This window comes from Zalophus californianus, chromosome 4, assembly GCF_009762305.2.
Source record: "Zalophus californianus isolate mZalCal1 chromosome 4, mZalCal1.pri.v2, whole genome shotgun sequence".
Classification (NCBI taxonomy): domain Eukaryota; kingdom Metazoa; phylum Chordata; class Mammalia; order Carnivora; family Otariidae; genus Zalophus; species Zalophus californianus.
Genome location: NC_045598.1, coordinates 150390110 through 150400639, shown reverse-complemented (window position 1 = coordinate 150400639; position 10530 = coordinate 150390110).

Sequence of the window (10530 nt, the reverse complement as noted above, 5' to 3'; positions counted from 1 at the left end):
CCACCGCTCCTTTGGGTTATTTTCTGGGTACTTGCAGTATTCTAAATTTGAATTAGTTGCAACATCTAAAGAGGGGGTGATATCACATACAATTCTCATTTCAAGTTTTTCGGTGGGAGGATGGAAATCAAGTGACTTAGGACTCTCATTCTCACAATGAAATAATCAGTTAGACCCGAGTAGTGGCTGCTACCTTCAGATGAAGATGCTCTCTCCTTTTGCCACAGTCCCCACTAATCCCAATTATTACAGCTGGCCACCTCACTCATTTACCTACCTGCCTGGCCAATGTAGGCATTTAAATGCAAGCTAGACCCCCATGGTTGGGGCCTTCCCTGCCATTCCGGGTATCCTGGTTCAACCAGGTGGACACCCATCTGTACTCTTTTAGGTGGGACTAGTCAACACTTACCAAGTAGAGCCTAGAAGGGCCCAGGCAAAGGCTTGTCTGTTTCTGTAACTCTTAAAAGAATAAAACAACAATAGGCACGTTACCTTTGCAGTTAAGTATGGCTGTGGTGATTATAATGGTATAATTACCATGTAGAAAAGAATTTAGAATGTCCACATTGGCATTCATGAACAGCATGTGACAGCATACACAAAAAGAATCCTATGATCTTCCTAGTATTTACACACACACACACACACACACACAGAAAGTGGGGAGAAGAGATTTGCTGGTAACTGTCAGGAAACAACTCTCCATGGATCTTTAGTGTTTCTGTATGGCTTGCAAGCGCAGTTACTGACCTTCCTTTATTCTAGATCATATTTCTTTTTTTAAAGATTTCATTTTATTTTATTTATTTATTTATTTATTTATTTGAGAGAGAGAGAGAGTGCACACAAGCAGGGGGGCAGGGGCAGGGGGCAGAGGGAGAGGGAGAAGCAGAAGCAGATTCCTGGCTGAGCAGGGAGCCCAATGAGGGGCTCGATCCCACGACCCTGGGACCATGACCTGGGCCGAAGGCAGACGCTTAACCGATTGAGCCATCCAGGTGCCCCTCTAGATCATATTTCTTAGCCTCATCTAAGAATGTTTATATGGTGAATAGCCTTGGAATATAGTTGGGATATAAGAAATAGTGTCTCCCTGCACAGCAAAGGGCAGCCATGCTTACAGTCCAGGATAATAAAGATAATGTCTCCTCTGGAGCCAAAGGTATTATTACAGCCCATTGTAAGAGATTCACGTTTCCAAAGCTCAGGCTTCCCTCCCGTAATTCACCCCATTGTGTGTGCAGTTGTCGTTGGGTTCTTGTCACATTACCCAAACAGCTGTTTTCTTTATTATGTGACCTTAGTCCCCCTTCATGGCAAAGTAAATTGGGCCAGTCTGGGCACCTGATTCTAGGACAGCATTGCATTGCCTGGTCAGCACTTACCCTATGGCCCAGCTGGACAAGATAAGCTGGGCCAATCAGAATTCTCTCTGGGAAAATGAAGTTGTTAGTAACAGGAGCAGGAAAGGAAAGGCTGCCTAGAAAGAGTGGACACAAGTTAGAATTGGGGCCATCAACAATGGTAATAGCAAGTCAAATTTTGAGTGGAAGCGCGCAGAGAAACAGTGTTGTCGTAAGAAACAGACAGAGATAGTGTAGCCCAAGTGAAAGAGAGAAAAAGTAGCTTTGTCTCCTGATGGCTTCCTAGTTTCGGTTAACAAAGATCTTTATCATAAATGCCCTTTTTCTTTTCTTTAAATTTTTTATTGTTATGTTAATCACCATACAGTACCTCATTAGTTTTTGATGTAGTGTTCCATGATTCATTGTTTGTGCATAACACCCAGTGCTCTACACAGAACGTGCCCTCTTTAATACCCATCACCAGGCTAACCCAGCCCCCCACCCCTTTCCCCTCTAGAGCCCTCAGTTTGTTTTTCAGAGTCCATCGTCTCTTATGGTTCGTCTCCCCCTCCGATTTACCCCCCTTCATTCTTCCCCTCTTGCTATCTTCTTCTTTTTTTTTCTTTTTTTTAAATAATTTTTTAAGGATTTGTATTTATTTATTGAGAGAGAGAGAATGATAGAGAGACAGCATGAGAGGGAGGAGGGTCAGAGGGAGAAGCAGACTCCCTGCTGAGCAGGGAGTCCAATGCAGGACTCGATCCCAGGACTCCAGGATCATGACCTGAGGCAAAGACAGTTGCTCAACCAACTGAGCCACCCAGGCTCCCCCCTTTTTTTTTTCTTAACATATTGCATTATTTGTTTCAGAGGTACAGATCTGTGATTCAACGGTCTTGCACAATTCACAGTGCTCACAATAGCACATAGCCTCCCCAATGTCTATCACCCAGCCACCCCATCCCTCCCACCCCGCCACCACTCCAGCAACCCTGTTTGTTTCCTGAGATTAAGAATTCCTCATGTCAGTGAGGTCATATGATACATGTCTTTCTCTGATTGACTTATTTCACTCAGCATAACACCCTCCAGTTCCATCCACATCGTTGCAAATGGCAAGATCTCATTCCTTTTGATGGCTGCATAATATTCCATTGTGTATATATACCACACCTTCTTTATCCATTCATCTGTCGACGGACAGCTTGGCTGTTTCCACAGTTTGGCTGTTGTGGACATTGCTGCTATAAACATCGGGGTGCACATACCCCTTCGGATCCCTACATTTGTATCTTTGTGGTAAATACCCAGTAGTGCAATTGCTGGATCGTACAGTAGCTCTATTTTCAACTTTTTGAAGAACCTCCATACTGTTTTCCAGAGTGGTTGCACCAGCTTGCATTCCCACCAACAGGGTAGGAGGGTTCCCCTTTCTCCGCATCCCCGCCAACATCTGTCGTTTCCTGACTTGTTAATTTTAGCCATTCTGACTGGTGTGAGGTGGTATCTCATTGAGGTTTTGATTTGGATTTCCCTGATGCCGAGCGATGTTGAGCACTTTTTCATGTGTCTGTTGGCCATTTGGATGTCTTCTTTGGAAAAATGTCTGTTCATGTCTTCTGCCCATTTCTTTTTCTTTTTCTTTTTATTTATTTATTTGTCAGAGAGAGAGAGAGAGAGAGAGCACAAGCAGGGGGAGCAGTAGAGGGAGAGGGAGAAGCAGGCTCCTCACTGAGCAAGGAGCCTGATGTGGGACTCGATCCCAGGACCCCGGGATCATGACCTGAGCCGAAGGCAAATGCTTAACGACTGAGCCACCAGGCATCTCTTCTGCCCATTTCTTGATTGGATTATTTGTTCTTTTGGGGTTGAGTTTGATAAGTTCTTTATAGATTTTGGATGCTAGCCCTTTATCTGATATGTCATTTGCAAATATCTTCTCCCATTCTGTCGGTTGTCTTTTGGTTTTGTTGACTGTTTCTTTTGCTGTGCAAAAGCTTTTTATCTTAATGAAATCCCAATAGTTCATTTTTGCCCTTGCTTCCCTTGTCTTTGGCGATGTTTCTAGGAAGAAGTTGCTGCGGCTGAGGTCGAAGAGGTTGCTGCTGTGTTCTCCTTTAGGATTTTGATGGACTCCTGTCTCACATTTAGGTCTTTCAACCATTTGGAGTCTATTTTTGTGTGTGGTGTAAGGAAATGGTCCAGTTTCATTCTTCTGCATGTGGCTGTCCAATTTTCCCAACACCGTTTGTTGAAGAGACTGTCTTTTTTCCATTGGACATTCTTTCCTGCTTTGTCAAAGATGAGTTGACCATAGAGTTGAGGGTCCATTTCTGGGCTCTCGATTCTGTTCCATTGATCTATGTGTCTGTTTTTGTGCCAGTACCATACTGTCTTGATGATGACAGCTTTGTAATAGAGCTTGAAGTCCAGAATTGTGATGCCGCCAGCTTTGCTTTTCTTTTTCAATATTCCTCTGGCTATTCGGGGTCTTTTCTGGTTCCATAGAAATTTTAGGATTATTTGTTCCATTTCTTTGGAAAAAGTGGATGGTATTTTGATGGGGATTGCATTGAATGTGTAGATTGCTCTAGGTAGCATTGACATCTTCACAATATTTGTTCTTCCAATCCATGAGCATGGAACATTTTTCCATTTCTTTGTGTCTTCCTCAATTTCTTTCATGAGTCTTTTATAGTTTTCTGAGTACAGATCTTTTGCCTCTTTGGTTAGATTTATCCCTAGGTATCTTATGGTTTTGGGTGCAGTTGTAAATGGGATTGACTCCTTAATTTGTCTCTCTTCTGTCTTGTTGTTGCTGTATAGAAATGCCACTGATTTCTGTGCATTGATTTTATATCCTGCCACTTTACTGAATTCCTGTATGAGTTCTAGCAGTTTTGGGGTGGAGTCTTTTGGGTTTCCACATAAAGTATCATATCATCTGCAAAGAGTGAGAGTTTGACTTCCTCTTTGCCGATTTGGATGCCTTTGATTTCTTTTTGTTGTCTGATTGCTGTGGCTAGGACTTCTAATACTGTGTTGAATAGCAGTGGTGATAGTGGACATCCCTGCCGCGTTCCTGACCTTAGGGGGAAAGCTCTCAGCTTTTCCCCATTGAGAATGATATTTGCCTTAGGTTTTTCATAGATGGCTTTTATGATATTGGGGTATGTACCCTCTATGCCTATACTCTGAAGAGTTTTGATCAAGAAAGGATGCTGTACTTTGTCAAATGCTTTTTCTGCATCTATTGAGAGGATCATATGATTCTTGTTCTTTCTTTTGTTAATGTATTGTATCACATGGATTGATTTGCGGATGTTGAACCAACCCTGCAGCCCAGGGATAAATCCCACTTGGTCATGGTGAATAATCCTATTAATGTACTGTTGGATCCTATTGGCTAGTATTTTGGTGAAAATTTTTGTAAATGCCCTTTTCCTAAGGACTTCAGTGAGTGTATTTCAATCAAGCAAAGGCGCCTGACCAAGACAGCTGGCCATGCCTGTAAGCAGATGTCTAGCTGGGTGACAGTATACTCTTGCTCTCTCGCTAAAGACTCCTCCTCCAAAAAGGGACCATGAATGTGGGGCAACCATCTTATTTACCCATAGGAACCAGAAAGTTGCCTTTAAGAATGTTACTTTAAAAAGGTGAATTTTGTGGTATGTGAATTATATCTCAATAAAGCTGTTATTTTATTTTTTTAATTTCTTTTTAAAGATTTTCTTTCTTTATTTGACAAAGAGATTGAGAACACAAGCGGTGGGAGTGGGAGGCAGAGAGAGAGGGAGAAGCGGATTCCCTGCTAAACAGGGAACCCGATGTGGGGCTCGATCCCAGGACCCTGGGATCATGACCCTAGCCGAAGGCAGACACTTAACCAACTGAGCCACCCAGGGGCCCCAATAAAGCTGTTATTTTAAAGTGGTTGGTTTTTTTTTTTTAAGAAAGTTCATGTAAATACCAATTATTGAGTTTTTTAAAGTACGAGGGAAGTCATTAAGGACAAATGTGTGGGACAGATTGAGCCTGCCTGAATTTAAGGAACAAGAGGAGCTTGGGAGTGTATAACCACATGCCCTGGGTCATTTGGATTGGTGACCTAAGAGCTTGGACAGTCCCAGAGGAAACCTGATGGGACCAGGACGGCCCCTGACTGTGGTATTAAATACTCTGGGCAGCAGGTGTCTAGTTAGGTTCTATTGCCAAGCCCTCTCACTCAAACGATCTTAACATCCCCTGTTTTCTCATCCATTAGGTTGGCAATTAACAAAAGAATAGAAAATAACAAATGTCGGTGTGGACATGGAGAAACTGGAACCCTTGTGCATTGCTGGTGAGAATGTAAACTGGTGCAGCCACTGTAGAGAAATTGCCATACTATTTTCTACAGAAAAGGAAATCCAGTTACACAGAAGCTGTCGCCCTGAGCGGTGGGTGAGGAGTGGGGAGCATCTACAAGGGAATGCAGTGAGATTAGCACAGAGAGGGCATTAAATGGACCCAAAACCCTCACTCAGGTTTTGTCAAGATCCAGGACCCAGAAGAATTGAGCAGAGGGTTGAGATGAGTCTCAGACCAATGTGGAATATTTAGGGGCTCTCTTCTCTGTAGCTCCAAGCTCATGCTTAAATATTTATATTCATATTATTTTGAGTCTGCAAATTAGAATATCATAAATGGACTTGGCATCTAGACCCAAGAGCATAGGGATGGGCTAAGGGGAGGGAGTGCTGTGTGAGACTTGAGGGGGAAACCTGTGAGCCAGGGGAACTGCTGCTGGTGACCTGGGGGCATACTAAATGAGACACCCCTCACTACAGACCCTCTGGGATAGTGTTCTAATAATGTGTCATGTAACATCCTGTGTGTTCCATGTAAGAAAGGATTTGGTCTTCCACTAAGGCTGATCTAGGTCACTGTCTACCTCCCTCCCTCCCTCCCTACCCCCTTTGCTGAGGAAACAAACTAATTTGTGAAATAAAAAGTGGCTTATCCAAGATTATGCAGATGGGACCATCTCTGCCGCTCTTTAGGGATTATTTTGCTACACTTTCAAGCAATTTGAAGTTGTGTATCAATATGTCTTTATAGGGATTCTTCTTTTCTCTATCTTCTTTGAACCACCTTTATCCAGCCCCCTGGATGATGATAGAATGCATTCTTATCAACTCAGGAAGGGGATCCTAATGTTGCCCATGGAGTTGGGGCAGTTCCTCCAATGACAGTGCCCTTAGTCCAATAGTAGCCAATAATGGTGGGCAGGTGTCCTTAAGACTAGTGGCATATACCTAAAAGATGGTTAGAGAAGCAAAGACTTCAGTTTGGGGTCATGGAACAGAATGAACATATTTAACTCTACAGCTATGGTCTCATTGGCCTCTTGCCTACCCCACAAACCATGCACCAGACAAAACATGCTTCAGCCTCCCACCCAGCAACCATCAGGATGCCTTTGCAGAGCTCTGGATCAATAGACATGATTTCATTGCTCTGTGATGTATCCTTCGTGGGTGCCATTTACTTAAGAAGCTAGATGGGCTATTTAAGCAGTTTCCACTATCAGCAATGTGCAGTGTTAGACACATTCCAGTACAAATAAAACTATCACACATTGAGTGCTTGCTATGTCCCAGGCACTGTTCTAAGGGCTTTTGATGTTTACTCACTTAATCTTCTAAACAACCCAGTAAGGTAGGAACTATTATTATTCTGATTGAGCAGGTGTAGAAACTTAAATAAAGAGCTGTTAAGTTACTTAGCCAAAAGCTGCAGCCAGTAAGTGACAGCTGGGGTTTGAGCCCAGAAAATCTGGAGTCAGAATCTGTGCTTTTAAATCTTTACACTATTCTGCCTCCCCTGTACTATACGGTTTGATAGAGTGGAAAATTATACATCAGAACCACATTGTCTTCCAGTCTTCTGAAGGACATTTTGGCCTTCTTTAGGGTTGGTTGTTTGCCCTCCCCCCCATCAAGATGTCATTGGTTAATATTCTTTCTGGATCCCAACATTCAGTGTCGGTTCTATGATTTGTGTTGCTATGAAAAATTTCTGGCTGAAAGTGGATTTCTTATGCTGATTAGTAAATAACTTGTAACTTTTTCAGGCAATGAGTTTCTGGAAAAGAATTATGATTACTTTTTAGGGATTTTATTTTTTTAAAGTGATTTCTACACCCAACATGGGGCTCAAACTCACAACCTGGAGATGAAGAGTCACATGCTCTACCAACTGAGCCAGCCAGGCATCCCTGGAAAGGAATTATTATCCCATCTCTCTGATCCCCTACTTGGAAGTGAAGCCAGATGGGCTGGCCTCGCTTGTCTGACCCTGAGGGGCCTGAGCAGGGAGCCTGAGGCTCTCACCCATGGTTATGAAGGGGGAGCCAAGACTCTCAGTCAGGTTGGGGACAGCCGGTGAACTCAGGAGTTTTATTCTAACAGGTCACCTCAACAAGGTAACACTGAGGTAGGTAAAAAGAGCTAAAGCAGAGAGGAACGGGTTCAGAAAGCCAGTGAGGACAGGGGCAGGAAGGGGCCAGCCAAAAGGAGTCATTAGAGGGCCTGCCAGGCAGTTTGGAGCAACTCTGTGCAAGATTAGAGACAGGAAGTCGTTGCCGGAAGCACAGACATGTTTGAATAAACTTCACAAACATCAGAGAAAACTTAAAAATTCTATTAAAATCTTATTAATTTTTATATCCCTTAAATATGTATGTAATTAGTAAGAACAATTCTGTGTATTCCTTTCACTTAGTGTTAATGAAGCATTTCCAGTAATCAACGTAGTCCACATTCTTGGATCTTTTAGTTTTATGACATTCCTTCCTATTGCTCTTTGGCCATTTCCTTACTCTCAAAGCAGCCCTCCAGTATCTTTCTAGGAGTTGTGGACATGTGCCTGCTAAAGCAGCATTCCCCCAGGCACACATACACCTGGCCTCATACTCATCATGGGCATAGAATCTTGACCTGAAGAGTCTTCCAGGTCCACCTTGCCCAGCACTGGCTGACTCTAATAATTACAAAAGGTGTTCTGGGACTTGGGGCTTCATAAAAACCTCAAAGAATTAGCTTAAAAAGACCAAACCCAGACTACGAAAGAAGAAAAACTTATTATATACCAGTTATCCTACACATGACCAGATACTCCATAAGTTTCAAGTATTGTCTAGAATGATTCTATGTTAACTGGTAAGTCCTCTGGCCATGGTTAACACTTTTGTCCTTGCAATCCAGCGATTCTTCTTCTGGTTTTGTCGTTCTGGTTCTGTTGATTTTATTCCTTTGCTCAAAACCCTCCATTGAGTTCTGCTGCTCTAAGGATGAAACCCAAGTTCCCAACTCTGGTCAACAGAATAATGACCCCAAAGATGTTCACATCCCAATCCCTGGAACCTGATTATGGTATCTTACATGGCAAAAGAGGCTTTGCTGTTGTAATTAAATTAAGGATCTTGAAATGGGAAGATTACCCTGGATTATCTGGGTGGGCCCAATGTCATCATAAGGGTCCTTATAGAGGCCCCTGGGTGGCTCAGTCGTTAAGCATCTGCCTTCGGCTCAGGTCATGATCCCAGGGTCCTGGGATCGAGCCCCACATCAGGCTCCCTGCTCGGTGGGAAGCCTGCTTCTCCCTCTCCCCCCACTCCCCCTGCTTGTGTTCCCTCTCTCGCTATCTCTCTCTCTGTCAAGTAAATAAATAAAATCTTAAAAAAAAAAAAAAGGGTCCTTATAAAAGTGAAGCAGAAGGGCCAGAGCCAGAGAAGGAAGATGTAAGCAGAATGGCCTCTTGAAGCTGGAAAAATGAAAAAACAGATTCTCTCCTAGAGCCAGAGCAGAAGAATGGTGCTGAAGAACATTTCTGAGTAAGTGCTAAGGTTCCCACGTTATCCTCTTTGATTTCATAGAATTACAGTCTTCTGAAAATCATCAAGCACAATGTAGACATGTATCAGCCGCAATATTTATTAAGTGCCCTCTGTGTGCAAAGTCCTCTGCTTTTTTTAAAGATTTATTTATTTATTTGGGGGGGCCATCAAAGGGAGAGAGAATCCCAAGCAGACTCTCTGCTGAGCGTGCAGAACCCGATGTGGGGCTTGATCTCACAACCCTGGGATCACGACCTGAGCCAAAACCAAGAGTTGGATGATTAAACAACTGTGCCACGCAGGCACCCCAAGGCCTCTGCTTTTGTAGGTAATTATAGTAGGTTGAATAGTGGTGCCCCCCAAATATGTTCAAGTCTTAACCCCACAACCTATGAACATGACCTTATTTTGAAAAAAGTTCCTTGCAGATATAATTACACTAAGGATCTCAAGATAGGATCATCCTGGACTCAGGGTGGCCCTACCTCCTACAAAAGATGTCCTTATAAGAGAAAGACAGAAGGAGATTTGAGGCACAGAGACACATGGGGGCAAGGCCATGTGAAGACAGTGGCAAAGATTTGGACTTATGTTGCCACAAGCCAAGGAAAGCCTGGAGCTGCCAGAAGTTAGAAGAAGTAAGGAAGGATTCTCTACTAGAATCTTTAGAGGGAGCACAACCCTGCCAACACTTTCAGAGGGAGTTCAGACTTGGAGCCTTCAGAATTGTGAAAGAATCCATCTCTCTCCGGTCATTTGTTATGGCAGCCACAGGAAATAATATAGCAACCTTCTCTATATTTCTCCATTATGCTGTAAGCCACTAAGAGGGTCCTGTTGGCTTATCACATTGCAGACAAAAGAGACCTTGCCTTCCTGCTCCCTCTCATCCCTCCATGCTTCTGCTGGTGGTTCCTGTGTCAGCTCTCCTGTGCTTTAAGGACTCATTAGTACACACTTCTCGGTGTAACTGCTTTCAATACCCACAGTGTACCCAACATGCAGATTAAAAATGTTTAGTAACCGGGATGGCCCAGGCCCTGCCCACTCGGAACAGATGCTGGCTGCTGGGATGGAGCATGGTCCTGGAGGCCCCCACCAGGCCAGGCATTACCCTTCTAGGGGCTGGATCATGGCTGCCAGATATCGGCAAGGGTCCTGATGGGAACTCTTACTGTGTTCTGGGAACTATGCTCAGTGGACCATCTCTTTGCAACCCCACCACCCACTAGATGGGTAAAGAGACTGAGGCTAAAGGAGGTTCAGTGATGTCCCTGAGGTGGCAAGCAGGTGGCAGAGTGT